At 46.0% G+C, this 14,744-nt stretch overlaps 6 non-coding genes and 6 pseudogenes across 6 annotated transcripts; all 12 read left to right on the top strand.

Moving 5' to 3' along the window:
• The first annotated feature begins 1,354 nt into the window (after nucleotides 1-1,354).
• LOC146028890 (5S ribosomal RNA) lies at nucleotides 1,355-1,473 on the top strand (annotated as a pseudogene).
• A 342-nt stretch (nucleotides 1,474-1,815) lies between these two features.
• On the top strand, nucleotides 1,816-1,934 carry LOC146032011 (5S ribosomal RNA). The gene has a single exon (XR_014457460.1). It is a non-coding gene; the product is annotated as a 5S ribosomal RNA (ribosomal RNA).
• A 7,106-nt stretch (nucleotides 1,935-9,040) lies between these two features.
• LOC146033525 (5S ribosomal RNA) lies at nucleotides 9,041-9,159 on the top strand. The gene has a single exon (XR_014458934.1). It is a non-coding gene; the product is annotated as a 5S ribosomal RNA (ribosomal RNA).
• A 977-nt stretch (nucleotides 9,160-10,136) lies between these two features.
• LOC146028425 (5S ribosomal RNA) lies at nucleotides 10,137-10,255 on the top strand (annotated as a pseudogene).
• A 796-nt stretch (nucleotides 10,256-11,051) lies between these two features.
• On the top strand, nucleotides 11,052-11,170 carry LOC146028105 (5S ribosomal RNA; annotated as a pseudogene).
• Nucleotides 11,171-11,512: 342 nt separating this feature from the next.
• LOC146027369 (5S ribosomal RNA) lies at nucleotides 11,513-11,630 on the top strand. The gene has a single exon (XR_014454772.1). It is a non-coding gene; the product is annotated as a 5S ribosomal RNA (ribosomal RNA).
• Nucleotides 11,631-11,975: 345 nt separating this feature from the next.
• Nucleotides 11,976-12,094, top strand: LOC146034259 (5S ribosomal RNA). The gene has a single exon (XR_014459665.1). It is a non-coding gene; the product is annotated as a 5S ribosomal RNA (ribosomal RNA).
• A 345-nt stretch (nucleotides 12,095-12,439) lies between these two features.
• Nucleotides 12,440-12,558, top strand: LOC146031382 (5S ribosomal RNA). The gene has a single exon (XR_014456849.1). It is a non-coding gene; the product is annotated as a 5S ribosomal RNA (ribosomal RNA).
• A 345-nt stretch (nucleotides 12,559-12,903) lies between these two features.
• On the top strand, nucleotides 12,904-13,022 carry LOC146029100 (5S ribosomal RNA; annotated as a pseudogene).
• Nucleotides 13,023-13,367: 345 nt separating this feature from the next.
• On the top strand, nucleotides 13,368-13,486 carry LOC146033117 (5S ribosomal RNA). Its single transcript, XR_014458528.1, has one exon. It is a non-coding gene; the product is annotated as a 5S ribosomal RNA (ribosomal RNA).
• Nucleotides 13,487-13,831: 345 nt separating this feature from the next.
• LOC146028484 (5S ribosomal RNA) lies at nucleotides 13,832-13,950 on the top strand (annotated as a pseudogene).
• Nucleotides 13,951-14,295: 345 nt separating this feature from the next.
• On the top strand, nucleotides 14,296-14,414 carry LOC146029097 (5S ribosomal RNA; annotated as a pseudogene).
• Nucleotides 14,415-14,744: the final 330 nt, after the last annotated feature.

Genomic DNA, 14,744 nt, shown 5'->3' with positions numbered 1-14,744 from the left:
AGAGCGGTGCAGCTGCTTCTATGGGGAGAGGAGCAGAGCACAGCGCAGAGCACGCTCCCACTCCCCTCCTGGTGTCCCCTCTGGTGTCCGAGTGGACATTTGAAATATTGTGCGCACTGTTGTTGTGCGTGATGTCGGGGGAGCACGCCGGGCGCCGGCACCACATGATTAAGGGGGGGGGAGGCTGAGGTGAAAGCGGAAAGAAGAATTGGAGTGGAAGCTGCAGGGGTGACACTCATTGACAGCTGGGCAGAGAGCAGGGGGCTGCCCGGCTGTATTCAGAGCACTGCAGGTCACGGCTGTTTGAAATAATACCCCTTTCACAACAGAAAATTCAGGGATTTACCCGGGAATATGGTCCCAGGATCATGCAGGGACATTCCCAGGCTGACCCCTTATACACCAGCCTAGTCCCTGCATTTTCTGGTGTGAGGGGGAGAGACAACCACTCCCCTCTCCCTACCCCCCTTTAACCAACCAGCTATATCTTCGGAACCAAATGACCCATTTACATGATACCAGTATCATATTGAAGAACTTGTGAGTTGGCTTCGAATGATTTTGGTCCGATGAAACTGGGCTGTTTGGTTCCAGAGAAATCTGCCCTCAAAGAACATAAACAGTCATGAAATTACATTTACGGTTTAACCTCAATATCCCTGGAACCAATTAAACCATATGGATCCAACCTGGTATCAGATTGAAGGCCCAGAGTTTTGGGTTCGACTGAGATCAACCTCGAGCTTCAGTGATGCCGAAGGGGGAACTGGCAGCCGTTGAACTGGGTGGGGGTCGGAATTAGCGGGTCCCATGTTATCCTATAGGGAAAACGTTCCAGCTTTGCCTGGTCGTATCTCCGGTTCCCAGGGGGCTAGAGACACGGGGCTGGGCTCGTTGCAAAGCCCCATCCCTCAGCTACAAAATGGGCTAATGGGTGGTCCTGTGCACCCCCGGACCACCCCCTAGATTCGCCTATGGAGACCACATAGGAACACCAGATGCTGTAGGTTTTTTCCCATTACTGGCAAATTGTTTTTATTCTCTAGCTATTTAAATTGGAAACTTTTTTTTTTATTGCCAATACAGACATTTGGGAAAGGTCAAACAGACACAATAGCCATCACCTAAAAACTTACCACACTGTTTAGGCCCAATTCCAACTGCTTTTGGCAGCTAAACAGTGTTGAGCCTCTTAATAGTTTAATTTGAGACCACCTTCTTATATTATGTCCTGTAGGTCTTTTTACATTACCAACACATGATTTTTTTCAGTAAGCCAAAACAGTTAGGAAACTTTTTTTATTAGCTTACCTGGTTATAGAAGTAGAAGAGGGCAAAAAAGTGCCTGTATCTCACCTATAGCCATACCACATTGGATACGCCCCATCTCGTCTGATCTTGAAAGCTAAGCAGTGTTGGGCCTGGTTAGTACTTACGTGGGAAACCACATGGGAACACCATGTGCTGTAGGTTTTTTCCCATTACTGGCAAATTGTTTTTATTCTCTAGCTATTTAAATTGGAAACTTTTTTTTATTGCAAGTACAGACATTTGGAAGAGGTCAAACAGACACAATAGCCATTACCTAAAAACTTACCACAGTGTTTAGGCCCAATTCCAACTGCTTTTGGCAGCTAAACAGTGTTGAGCCTCTTTAGTAGTTTAATTTGAGACCACCTGCTAATATCATGTCCTGTAGGTCTTTTTACATTACCAACACATGATTTTTTTCATTAAGCCAATACAGTTAGGAAACTTTTTTATTAGCTTACCTGGTTATAGAAGTAGAAGAGGACAAAAAAGTGCCTGTATCTCACCTACAGCCATACCACATTGGATACGCCCAATCTCGTTTGATCTTGGAAGCTAAGCAGTGTTGGGCCTGCTTAGTACTAGGGTGGGAGACCACATGGGAACACCAGGTGCTGTAGGTTTGTTCCCATTACTGGCAAATTGTTTTTATTCTCTAGCTATTTATTGCAAATATATTTTTATTTATTTTAGGTACAGCTTAAACAATACAGTTCAGTTATAAGTTTGCCAAGTATGGGACAGTGTATTAGCTTAATAAAGCACATATAAACTGGTGCGGAAACAGTAGTACATGTAAGGAGAAAGGGGAAGGTAAAAGGAGAGAAAGAGGATAGAGGAGGGGGAGAGGGAGGGGGGGGGGTATTCCGGTACATTCGAAAATATATGACTAGCAAGGATAAAACACATAGTTATATATATATATGGAAGTGCGTGAGCAGATCGACAAATACTTTCAGCAGAGTAGAGGGTTGGCAGGGAAGAGAGTGCGGAGGAGGAGCGTTAAGGTGCAGGTCGCTGGGAGGGTGGGGACGCTAGGTGGGCTAGGAAGCCATTACATCTTTGTAGGTCTTGGTGTCCCTGAAGAACAGCCATCTGGACCACGTACTCCTAAACTGGGCATGTCTATCATCAGCAGAGGATAGGATGTCCTCCATGTCCATGTAAAAGTCTATTTTCTTGAACCAGTCTTTTATTGTTGGAGGAGAGGAGGAACGCCATCTCACCGGGATAACCGATTTAGCTGCGTTGTTCAGGTGACACAGCAGAGAATTTTTATATCTTGAGAGGGGGGCTGGGGAAAGGTGGAACAGCCAAAATAGTTGGTCGGAGGGGATTTGATCGCCTAGGATAATTCCTGACAACCTGATGATCTCTGTCCAAAAAGGCCGGATGAGAGGGCACTGCCACCATATATGCAGTGGGTTCCCTGGGGCCCCCGAGCAGCGCCAGCAGATGTTGGGAACTCCAGTACCCATTTTGGAGAGAGTGTCTGGACATCTGTACCAGCGGGACAGTAGCTTGTATTGTGTCTCACGGACTCCTACATTGGTGGAGCAAGCGTGAGCCAGGCAGAAAATCTTTTCCCAGCTGGATTCGCCTATGTCTTTTCCTAATTCGTGGTCCCATGTTACCGTAAAGTGGGGGAGTCTGAGACTGGTATCAGCCAAAATAAGATTGTATAGCGTAGAGATGGTGTGTTGGGGGGGGTCGAATTGGCGCAGAGGAGTTCAAAGGGCGTTGGGGGTGTGGTAAGTGCGGTGGGTGGGCCGAGAGAGTGAAGGTAATGACTGACCTGAAGGTATCGCCAGAATTCCACATCTGGCAGATTCCACTCAGCTTTAGCTTCGGCAAAAGACAGAAGACGCCCCCCTCTCACCAGCTGTCCCACTCGGAAGAGTCCTACGTCTAGCCAGCGGCTGAAGGCCTTTAGATCGATACCGGGGGGAAAGCTGTTTAGGGCAAGGAAGGATTTAAACGGGGAGGCCTTTGAGGAAATGGAGGGGAGTTTCCTAAGAGATTTCCAGGCTTGCATAGTGGGCCCTATCGTGGGGTGGTCTGAACCAGGCAGGGAGGGGAGCCATGGGGCTAGGTATACCGGGATGTGTAGTTCCTGCTGCTCAATCTGAACCCATTGCTTCAATGTATCTCTTCTTGACCATTCAAGGATCCTAGTTAGTAGGGAGGCCTGATAGTACCCTTGGATGTTTGGGAGTCTAAGGCCCCCTCTAAGTGTTGTTCTGTGCATGAGGTCCAGTTTCAAGCGCGGTCGTTTTCCTGCCCATACAAAGTCTCGTATAATGGCCTGTATATCTTTGAACCAATGTTGGGGGATCTTAATGGGGAGAGTCTGAAGGAGGTAAAGAATCCTCGGGAGGAAATTCATTTTCAGGATTCCCAATCTGCCAAACCAAGAGAAGGGCCGAGCCCTCCACGCACACAGGTCGTGCCGCAGTTTTGCAAGAAGGGGGGTGAAGTTAGCTTCAAAAAGCCGGGAAGGGCTTCTGGTGATGACTACTCCTAGATATTTTAATTGGGAGTCATGCCAGGTGAAAGGGAACGCTGCTTTGAGGCCGGAGATTATGTTAGGGGGCGTGGAAATATTTAGTGCGATTGACTTTGTGTAGTTGATTTTGAAGTTGGAGAGAGTTCCAAAGAGGCGAAACTCCTCCATTAAGTTGGGGAGGGAGGTAATCGGAGAGGTGAGTGTTGCGAGTAAATCGTCTGCGAATAGGGCCAGTTTATATTCTTGGCCGTGAAGGGTAAAGCCGGAGATATTAGGGTTTGCTCTAATGGAGAGGGCTAGAGCCTCCATACACAGAACAAATATCAGAGGCGAGAGGGGGCATCCCTGACGGGTGCCATTCCTAATATTAAAGGAGGGGGAGAGAGAGCCGTTGACCCTAACCCTTGCCGATGGGCTACGATAAAGGGAGAGAATGTGTTGGGAGAAGGTGGGACCAAGTCCCATGTGTTGGAGAATACCTGACATGAAGCTCCAGTCTACCCTGTCAAACGCTTTTTCAGCGTCAGTAGAGAGCAGGATCGCTGGTGCTCCCGTTTTGGAGATGTGGTGGACAAGGGCCAGAATTTTGGAGGTATTGTCACGAGCCTCACGTCCCGGGACAAACCCAACCTGGTCACTGTGTATGATACTAGGAAGGAGTAGTTTCATTCTATTTGCTAAGAGTTTGGCGAAGAGTTTTAAGTCCGAATTCAAGAGTGATATAGGGCGGTAGCTGGGACATAGGGACGGGTCTTTGCCTTCTTTGGGGATCACTGTAATAATAGCTTCCAGGGATTGGGTTGAAAAGGGTGTTGAATCTGAAACCGAATTGAAAGCTTCCAGTAGCATGGGGATCAATCTGTCTTTAAAGGCCTTATAGTAAACAATGGGGAAGCCATCAGGGCCTGGGCTCTTCCCAGTGGGAGTCGATTTTATGGCTTCTTCTAGTTCGTGTAGCGTGAATGGTTTTTCTAGTTCCTCTATGTTGGCTGGGCTAAGCTTCGGGAACCCTACCCTAGTGAGATATTCACCTACCGCGCGTTGCTTTTCCCCGACCTCTAGGAAGGGGCCCGTGGGCGGGAGGTTGTAAAGCGAGGAGTAATAGGAGCAGAAGGCTTCTGCTATCTTATCAGTCTCATGGAGAGTTTGGCCTCCTCCATCCCCAATAGAGGGTATGAAGGAGGCAGCTCTTTTTTCGCGGAGAGCGCGTGCCAGCATTTTGCCAGGTTTGTTGCCCCATTTATAGTATTTGCTTCGGCATTTTCTGTAGGAGAATTTAATCTTATCCAGGAGGATCTTATCTCAGGACACATTTATGCGCCTCCCATATTGAGAGTTTGGATACATCTGGGGTCGAGTTATGTTCAATGTAATCCCTGATGGCCTCGTCTAGTTGAGATCTGCAGTATGCATCATTAAGCAAGGATTCATTTAAGCACCAGGGTCGGTGGCGAGGCGAAGCGGGACTTAAGGAAAGATCTAGTGAGATGGGGGCGTGATCAGACCAGGTCACTGGGCCAATATTAGCAGCAGAGGCAAACTGGAGGTGGCAATGATCTATCAGTATGTAGTCTATTCTAGAGTAGGATTGGTGAGGGGGGGAGAAGTGTGTGTAGTCTCTTTCCGACGGGTGTAAGATATGCCAGATGTCAGACAGCTGGTGAGTGTGGAGCAAGCGCCTAACCCTGCGTAGCGTTCGCTCAGGGCGGGAGGGCCCAGAGGAGGCATCTAGTCGGGGGTCCAAGGCCCAATTCAGATCCCCTCCAATGACCAGAAGGCCGGCCCGTAGGTTCGATATCTTATCTAGCATTTTCTCTATGAAGGCCGGCTGGCCCTGGTTGGGGGCATAGATATTAGCTATGGTAATATTGGAGTTGGCTATAGTGCAGGTAACAAGAAGGCATCTCCCCTCCTCCAACTCGTGTACCACAATATTGGTTACTGGTAAGTGCTTAGCAAATAGGATTGCTACTCCCTTAGACTTAGACTGGGCGAAGTTAGAGTAGTGGGCAGTGGGGAAGTAGTGATTGCTAAGTTTGGGTGCTGTTTCGGACTTACGGAAATGGGTTTCCTGGACCAGAACTATGTCAGCCCTCTCGGCACGGAATGAGCGGAGGGCCTGGGATCTCTTTTCCGGGACGTTTAGCCCTCTGGCATTTATGGAGAGAATCTTAAGGGAAGTAGTCATGTGGGGGGAAAAGGACCGAGATGTATAAAGCTAGGATACCGGAATGGGGGGGAGAGGGGGGAGGGATGGGGAGAAGGACAGCTGTAGAGGGGGAAAGTGAGACATATGTAATCATAGTAGGTAACTGATTGCAATACAACATAATAAAAGACAATTTGAGAACAAAAATAGAATAGCCGCATCCGGACAAAAAAAAAAAGGGTAACTACCAGAGCCCCTATGTCACGGAAAAAAAGGTTGCGGCAGGGGGCACACTGGGGGGCAGTGCCTTCGTCCACCCGAGTGGAGGGGATATAACAGGCGAACAGTCGCATGTAGCAATAAACAATAAACACGGTGCATATTAATAGGTAGCTAAACATAGAGTAACACATTTGAATATATGGAAAAAGGATATGTTCAGCCTCCAGACGCTGCTGGGTGCATCAGGAGGGTGAGAGATGGGTGTGGGCAAGAGGGGGGGTCGATGCATTTCACGGGGGGTCTGAGGTACAAGGAGGGCCTGCATCTCTGGGCTTTTTCTTGGAGGATTTGACCAGGTCCCAGCGGGGTCTTCTCGGGAGGCTTGGTGTGGGAATGACGGGGAGAGAGAAGGCCTGCCAGTCCGGTAGTTGTATTGGGTCCAGGCCGAGCGTGGAGCAGAAGTTCGAGAGACCTGAGGGATCTTTGAGGGTGATAAGTTGGCCCCCCTGCGAAACCTGGAGGGACAACGGGAATCCCCAGCGGTACTTGATCTCTTTGTGGCGTAGGGCCTCAGTAAGTGGCTTCAGCATCCGTCGTTGTTGCAGGGTTCGCCAGGAAAGGTCTTGATAGATTTGGATACTAGCTCCCTCAAATTCAATTGCTTCCAAGGCGCGTACCTTGCGGAGAATTTCCTCCTTTTGGGAGAAATAATGGACCCGGCAAATAACATCTCTCGGACGATCCGTTGCCGCTCCTCTCGGGCGTAAGGCCCTATGGGCTCGGTCAAATTCGATTAAGTCATTTGGGTCCAGGTTCAGGATCTCCCCAAAGATTTTATTGAGAGCGTCCATCAGGCCTGAAGTGGGGATGTCCTCTGGGAGTCCACGGACCCGCAAGTTGTTCCTACGGCGTCGATTGTCCAGATCATCTAATTTACTCTGCGCTGTCCTTAGGTCCGTGGCTTGTTGGGATAATGATTCTCGTAGATGAAGGAGCTGGGCGTGGACTTCGTCTCTATCATCTTCCAGCGCAGAGACGCGTGTGCCTATGTGGGTCACGTCAGTCTGGACCAGCGCAATTTGGGATTGAAGGGATTCGTGAAGTCTCGTTTCAAGGGCCTGCATGTCTTGTTTAGAGGGCAGTGATTTAACATGAGATAGGATCTCTGATATTTCGCCTCTTAACTGTGTTATGGTGTCCTGTGAGGGCCCTGGTGGAGGGATTGCGGCCATATTAGGAGAGGGGGAAGCGGTTTCGTCCGAGGGGACTTCTGGGGGACCCTCGGAGCGGGGGGTTGAAAGAAAGGAGCGCAAGCTCTGTTGGTAGGAGCTGGCACAGGGTTTTTGAGGGGTTCGACTTTGGGATCCCTTCCCTCTCTTGCCCATTTAGGAGAGGTAGCTAGGAGATGGTTACATGAAGATGGAGCACTGTGTGTTGTGTTGTAGTGGACGAAGGTCACATTCCCCCGTTAGTGGGGCGGCATGGCAGGTGGTGGAGGCTCACATTTGTTAGCTCCGGGAGGCCACCGTAAGAGAGCGTTTACTATTTGTACGTGTACGCTAGGTACTGTTTCTTCACTTCTTTTCCCCTTTTTATTAATTAATTGTGTGATGTTTGGTAAGTCTTTATACTTTCTTTTAGTTTTATTTTCTCTCTCTTTAACAGGGGCTTCTCAGTAGAAGTGCTGAGAGAGTTTGAGAGTGAGCCACAAGAGGGAGCCCTTAACCAGGGGATCTGTGTGGTCCAAGAGATCTTAATGTAAGAATGGAGGCTGTTTGTGGGCGCCAGGGGGGGGTTTATTGCCTGCAATTAGGTGGGTTGCTGGGAGCAGGTGAGTGGCATAGAGGTCTTGCCCAGTCCTGCCCTGCAGGGGACAGTGGGCCACAGATAGGAGGTAGGACTGCAAGTCACAGCAGGCGGCCGCCTGCACAACTGATGTTGCTTGGCCCCCCTGGGTCTCTCCGCAGGCAGTCCCTGTGCCTGAGGGAACCAGGCAGAAAGCGTGTCTCCTCACAGCAGGGGGCAGAGGGCCCCGGGCGCAGGGTGTAGCGTGAGCGTTTTAGTGTGTTAATTCACTGAGGTCCCCCAGGCAGCCCCAGGACAGGCGCAGGGGAATGGCGCCCGTCCACTTCCGGGTCTCAGCGTGTCTGGTGCGGCGTCTGGACCGGCAGTGCGACCTAGGTCACCAACGGCAAGTGGGGGAGGAGAGGGGTACCTGTCAGGCGCCCGGACGGCCGGCAGCTGGATCCTCTTCGCGGCCGCGTCACCGCAGCACACGAACCGCCTCCGGGTCCGCCACCAAATTTAGTCCCCGGCCTCGGACCGCAGGTAGGCCGCAGTCCGCAGGAGCCTTGAAAAAGGCACCCCGACTCAGCAGCCCAGGGAGACCGGCGTCGGAGGGCACAGGTGAGGGAAAGGCACTACGTAGGCAGCTATTCGGGAGGTAAGGTGCCTCCAGGAGCCTGTTTGGTGTCAGAGCCACCGGAGCCCTGTAGAAAAGCAGCTTCTGCCGATGGCCGCCAAGCCACGCCCTCCTTCTCTAGCTATTTAAATTGGAAACTTTTTCGTTTTATTGCCAATACAGACATTTGGGATAGGTCAAACAGACACAATAGCCATCACCTAAAGACTTACCACACTGTTTAGGCCCAATTCCAACTGCTTTTGGCAGCTAAAGAGTGTTGAGCCTCTTTAGTAGTTTAATTTGAGACCACCTGCTAATATCATGTCCTGCAGGTCTTTTTACATTACCAATACATGATTTTTTTCAGTAAGCCAATACAGTTAGGAAACTTTTATATTAGCTTACCTGGTTATAGAAGTAGAAGAGGGCAAAAAAGTGCATGTATCTCACCTACAGCCATACCATATTGGATACGCCCAATCTCGTTTGATCTTGGAAGCTAAGCAGTGTTGGGCCTGCTTAGTACTAGGTTGGGAGACCACATGGGAACACCAGGTGCTGTAGGTTTTTTCCCATTACTGGCAAATTGTTTTTATTCTCTTGCTATTTTAATTGGAAACTTTTTATTTTTATTGCCAATACAGACATTTGGGAGAGGTCAAACAGACACAATAGCCATCACCTGAAAACTTACCACACTGTTTAGGCTCAATTCCAACTGCTTTTGGCAGCTAAACAGTGTTGAGCCTCTTTAGTAGTTTAATTTGAGACCACCTGCTAATATCATGTCCTGTAGGTCTTTTTACATTACCAACACATGATTTGGTACTTATGTAGTAACTGGGCTGCCGATTTTGAAATCGGGTCCATCGCATCGCATCGCACCCGACCATATCGCATGCGATGCGATGCGATGCGATGCGATGGACCCGATTTTTCCATAGGATTCAATGTTAAAATGGACTCTGTCCATTTTAACATAGAATTCAATGGGAAAAGGGGTCCTTTTCATACCCCTACTATCCAAGTGGGCATGGAGTTGGATATAAACCTGTGGCGAGCGTAGCGAGCCACCGAGCCCGAAGCGTGGCGAGCGTAGCGAGCCCCGCGAGGGGACACAGAATACCGTCCCCTCGCGGGGCTCGCTTCGCTCGCCACGCTTCGGGCTCGGTGGCTCGCTACGCTCGCCACAGGTTTATATCCAACTCCATGCCCACTTGGATAGTAGGGGTATGAAAAGGACCCCTTTTTCCCATTGAATTCCATGTTAAAATGGACTCAGTCCATTTTAACATTGAATCCTATGGAAAAATCGGGTCATCGCATCGCATCGCATCGCATGGTCGTATGCGATGCGATGCGATATCGCATCGCATCGCATCTGATTGTATGCCTTAACTTAAGGCATACAATCAAAAAATCGGCAGCCCAGATACTACATAAGTACCCATGATTTTTTTCAGTAAGCCAATACAGTTAGGAAACTTTTTTATTAGCTTACCTGGTTATAGAAGTAGAAGAGGGCAAAAAAGTGCCTGTATCTCACCTACAGCCATATCACATTTGATACACCCAATCTATTCTGATCTTGGAAGCTAAGCAGTGTTGGGCCTGGTTAGTACTTGGGTGGGAGACCACATAGGAACACCAGATGCTGTAGGTTTTTTCCCATTACTGGCAAATTGTTTTTATTCTCTAGCTATTTAAATTGGAAACTTTTTTTTTTATTGCCAATACAGACATTTGGGAAAGGTCAAACAGACACAATAGCCATCACCTAAAAACTTACCACACTGTTTAGGCCCAATTCCAACTGCTTTTGGCAGCTAAACAGTGTTGAGCCTCTTAATAGTTTAATTTGAGACCACCTGCTTATATTATGTCCTGTAGGTCTTTTTACATTACCAACACATGATTTTTTTCAGTAAGCCAATACAGTTAGGAAACTTTTTTATTAGCTTACCTGGTTATAGAAGTAGAAGAGAACAAAAAAGTGCCTGTATCTCACCTACAGCCATATCACTTTAGATACGCCTGATCTTGGAAGCTAAGCAGTGTTGGGCCTCGTTAGTACTTGGGTGGGAGACCACATAGGAACACCAGATGCTGTAGGTTTTTTCCCATTACTGGCAAATTGTTTTTATTCTCTAGCTATTTAAATTGGAAACTTTTTTTTTTATTGCCAATACAGACATTTGGGAAAGGTCAAACAGACACAATAGCCATCACCTAAAAACTTACCACACTGTTTAGGCCCAATTCCAACTGCTTTTGGCAGCTAAACAGTGTTGAGCCTCTTAATAGTTTAATTTGAGACCACCTGCTTATATTATGTCCTGTAGGTCTTTTTACATTACCAACACATGATTTTTTTCAGTAAGCCAAAACAGTTAGGAAACTTTTTTTATTAGCTTACCTGGTTATAGAAGTAGAAGAGGGCAAAAAAGTGCCTCTATCTCACCTATAGCCATACCACATTGGATACGCCCAATCTCGTCTGATCTTGAAAGCTAAGCAGTGTTGGGCCTGGTTAGTACTTACGTGGGAAACCACATGGGAACACCATGTGCTGTAGGTTTTTTCCCATTACTGGCAAATTGTTTTTATTCTCTAGCTATTTAAATTGGAAACTTTTTTTTATTGCAAGTACAGACATTTGGAAGAGGTCAAACAGACACAATAGCCATTACCTAAAAACTTACCACAGTGTTTAGGCCCAATTCCAACTGCTTTTGGCAGCTAAACAGTGTTGAGCCTCTTTAGTAGTTTAATTTGAGACCACCTGCTAATATCATGTCCTGTAGGTCTTTTTACATTACCAACACATGATTTTTTTCATTAAGCCAATACAGTTAGGAAACTTTTTTATTAGCTTACCTGGTTATAGAAGTAGAAGAGGACAAAAAAGTGCCTGTATCTCACCTACAGCCATACCACATTGGATACGCCAATCTCGTCTGCTCTTGGAAGCTAAGCATTGTTGGGCCTGGTTAGTACTTGGGTGGGAGACCACATGGGAACACCAGGTGCTGTAGGTTTTTTCCCATGACTGGCAAATTGTTTTTATTCTCTTGCTATTTAAATTGGAAACTTTTTATTTTTATTGCCAATACAGACATTTGGGAGAGGTCAAACAGACACAATAGCCATTACCTAAAAACTTACCACACTGTTTAGGCCCAATTCCAACTGTTTTTGGCAGCTAAACAGTGTTGAGCCTCTTTAGTAGTTTAATTTGAGACCACCTGCTTATATCATGTCCTGTAGGTCTTTTTACATTACCAACACATGATTTTTTTCAGTAAGCCAAAACAGTTAGGAAACTTTTTTATTAGCTTACCTGGTTATAGAAGTAGAAGAGTGCAAAAAAGTGCCCGTATCTCACCTACAGCCATACCACATTGGATACGCCCAATCTCGTCTAATCTTGGAAGCTAAGCAGTGATGGGTCTGGTTAGTACTTGGGTGGGTGACCACATGGGAACACCAGGTGCTGTAGGTTTTTTCCCATTACTGGCAAAAAAATTTTATTCTCTAGCTATTTAAATTGGAAACTTTTTCTTTTTATTGCCAATACAGACATTTGGGAAAGGTCAAACAGACACAATAGCCATCACCTAAAGACTTACCACACTGTTTCGGCCCAATTCCAACTGCTTTTGGCAGCTAAACAGTGTTGAGCCTCTTTAGTAGTTTAATTTGAGACAACATGCTAATATTATGTCCTGTATGTCTTTTTACATTACCAACACATGATTTTTTTCAGTAAGCCAATACAGTTAGGAAACTTTTATATTAGCTTACCTGGTTATAGAAGTAGAAGAGGGCAAAAAAGTGCTGATATCTCACCTACAGCCATACCACATTGGATACGCCCAATCTCGTCTGATCTTGGAAGCTAAGCAGTGTTGGGCCTGGTTAGTACTTGGGTGGTAGACCACATGGGAACACCAGGTGCTGTAGGTTTGTTCCCATTACTGGCAAATTGTTTTTATTCTCTAGCTATTTAAATTGGAAACTTTTTCGTTTTATTGCCAATACAGACATTTGGGAGAGGTCAAACAGACACAATAGCCATCACCTAAAGACTTACCACACTGTTTAGGCCCAATTCCAACTGCTTTTGGCAGCTAAAGAGTGTTGAGCCTCTTTAGTAGTTTAATTTGAGACCACCTGCTAATATCATGTCCTGTAGGTCTTTTTACATTACCAACACATGATTTTTTTCAGTAAGCCAATACCGTTAGGAAACTTTTTTATTAGCTTACCTGGTTATAGAAGTAGAAGAGGGCAAAAAAGTGCCTGTATCGCACCTACAGCCATATCACATTGGATACGCCCAATCTCGCCTGATCTTGGAAGCTAAGCAGTTTTGGGCCTGTTTAATACTTGGGTGGGAGACCACATGGGAATACCAGGTGCTGTGGGATTTTTCCCATTACTGGCAAATTGTTTTTTTTCTCTTGCTATTTTAATTGGAAACTTTTTCTTTTTATTGCCAATACAGACATTTGGGAGAGGTCAAACAGACACAATAGCCATCACCTAAAGACTTACCACAGTGTTTAGGCCCAATTCCAACTGCTTTTGGCAGCTAAACAGTGTTGAGCCTCTTTAGTAGTTTAATTTGAGACCACCTGCTAATATCATGTCCTGTAGGTCTTTTTACATTACCAACACATGATTTTGTTCAGTAAGACAATACAGTTAGGAAACTTTTTTATTAGCTTACCTGGTTATAGAAGTAGAAGAGGGCAAAAAAGTGCATGTATCTCACCTACAGCCATACCATATTGGATACGCCCAATCTCGTTTGATCTTGGAAGCTAAGCAGTGTTGGGCCTGCTTAGTACTAGGGTGGGAGACCACATGGGAACACCAGGTGCTGTAGGTTTTTTCCCATTACTGGCAAATTGTTTTTATTCTCTTGCTATTTTAATTGGAAACTTTTTATTTTTATTGCCAATACAGACATTTGGGAGAGGTCAAACAGACACAATAGCCATCACCTGAAAACTTACCACACTGTTTAGGCCCAATTCCAACTGCTTTTGGCAGCTAAACAGTGTTGAGCCTCTTTAGTAGTTTAATTTGAGACCACCTGCTAATATCATGTCCTGTAGGTCTTTTTACATTACCAACACATGATTTTTTTCAGTAAGCCAATACAGTTAGGAAACTTTTTTATTAACTTACCTGGTTATAGAAGTAGAAGAGGGCAAAAAAGTGCCTGTATCCCACATACAGCCATACCACATTGGATACGCCCAATCTCGTCTGATCTTGGAAGCTAAGCAGTGTTGATCCTTGTTAGTACTTGGGTGGGAGACCACATGGGAACACCAGGTGCTGTAGGTTTTTTCCCATAACTGGCAAATTGTTTTTATTCTCTAGCTATTTAAATTGGAAACTTTTTCTTTTTATTTCCAATACAGAGATTTGGGAGAGGTCAAACAGACACAATAGCCATCACCTAAAAACTTACCACACTGTTTAGGCCCAATTCCAACTGCTTTTGGCAGCTAAACAGTGTTGAGCCTCTTAATAGTTTAATTTGAGACCACCTGCTTATATTATGTCCTGTAGGTCTTTTTAAATTACCAACACATGATTTTTTTCAGTAAGCCAAAACAGTTAGTAAACTTTTTTTATTAGCTTACCTGGTTATAGAAGTAGAAGAGGGCAAAAAAGTGCCTGTATCTCACCTATAGCCATACCACATTGGATATGCCCAATCTCGTCTGATCTTAAAAGCTAAGCAGTGTTGGGCCTGGTTAGTACTTACGTGGGAAACCACATGGGAACACCATGTGCTGTAGGTTTTTTCCCATTACTGGCAAATTGTTTTTATTCTCTAGCTATTTAAATTGGAAACTTTTTTTTATTGCAAGTACAGACATTTGGAAGAGGTCAAACAGACACAATAGCCATTACCTAAAAACTTACCACAGTGTTTAGGCCCAATTCCAACTGCTTTTGGCAGCTAAACAGTGTTGAGCCTCTTTAGTAGTTTAATTTGAGACCACCTGCTAATATCATGTCCTGTAGGTCTTTTTACATTACCAACACATGATTTTTTTCATTAAGCCAATACAGTTAGGAAACTTTTTTATTAGCTTACCTGGTTATAGAAGTAGAAGAGGACAAAAAAG

This window comes from Crinia signifera, chromosome 8, assembly GCF_055691185.1.
Source record: "Crinia signifera chromosome 8, ASM5569118v1, whole genome shotgun sequence".
Taxonomy (NCBI): domain Eukaryota; kingdom Metazoa; phylum Chordata; class Amphibia; order Anura; family Myobatrachidae; genus Crinia; species Crinia signifera.
Note: the sequence above shows the minus strand (reverse complement) of the source record. Positions and strands in the feature narration are given on the sequence as shown.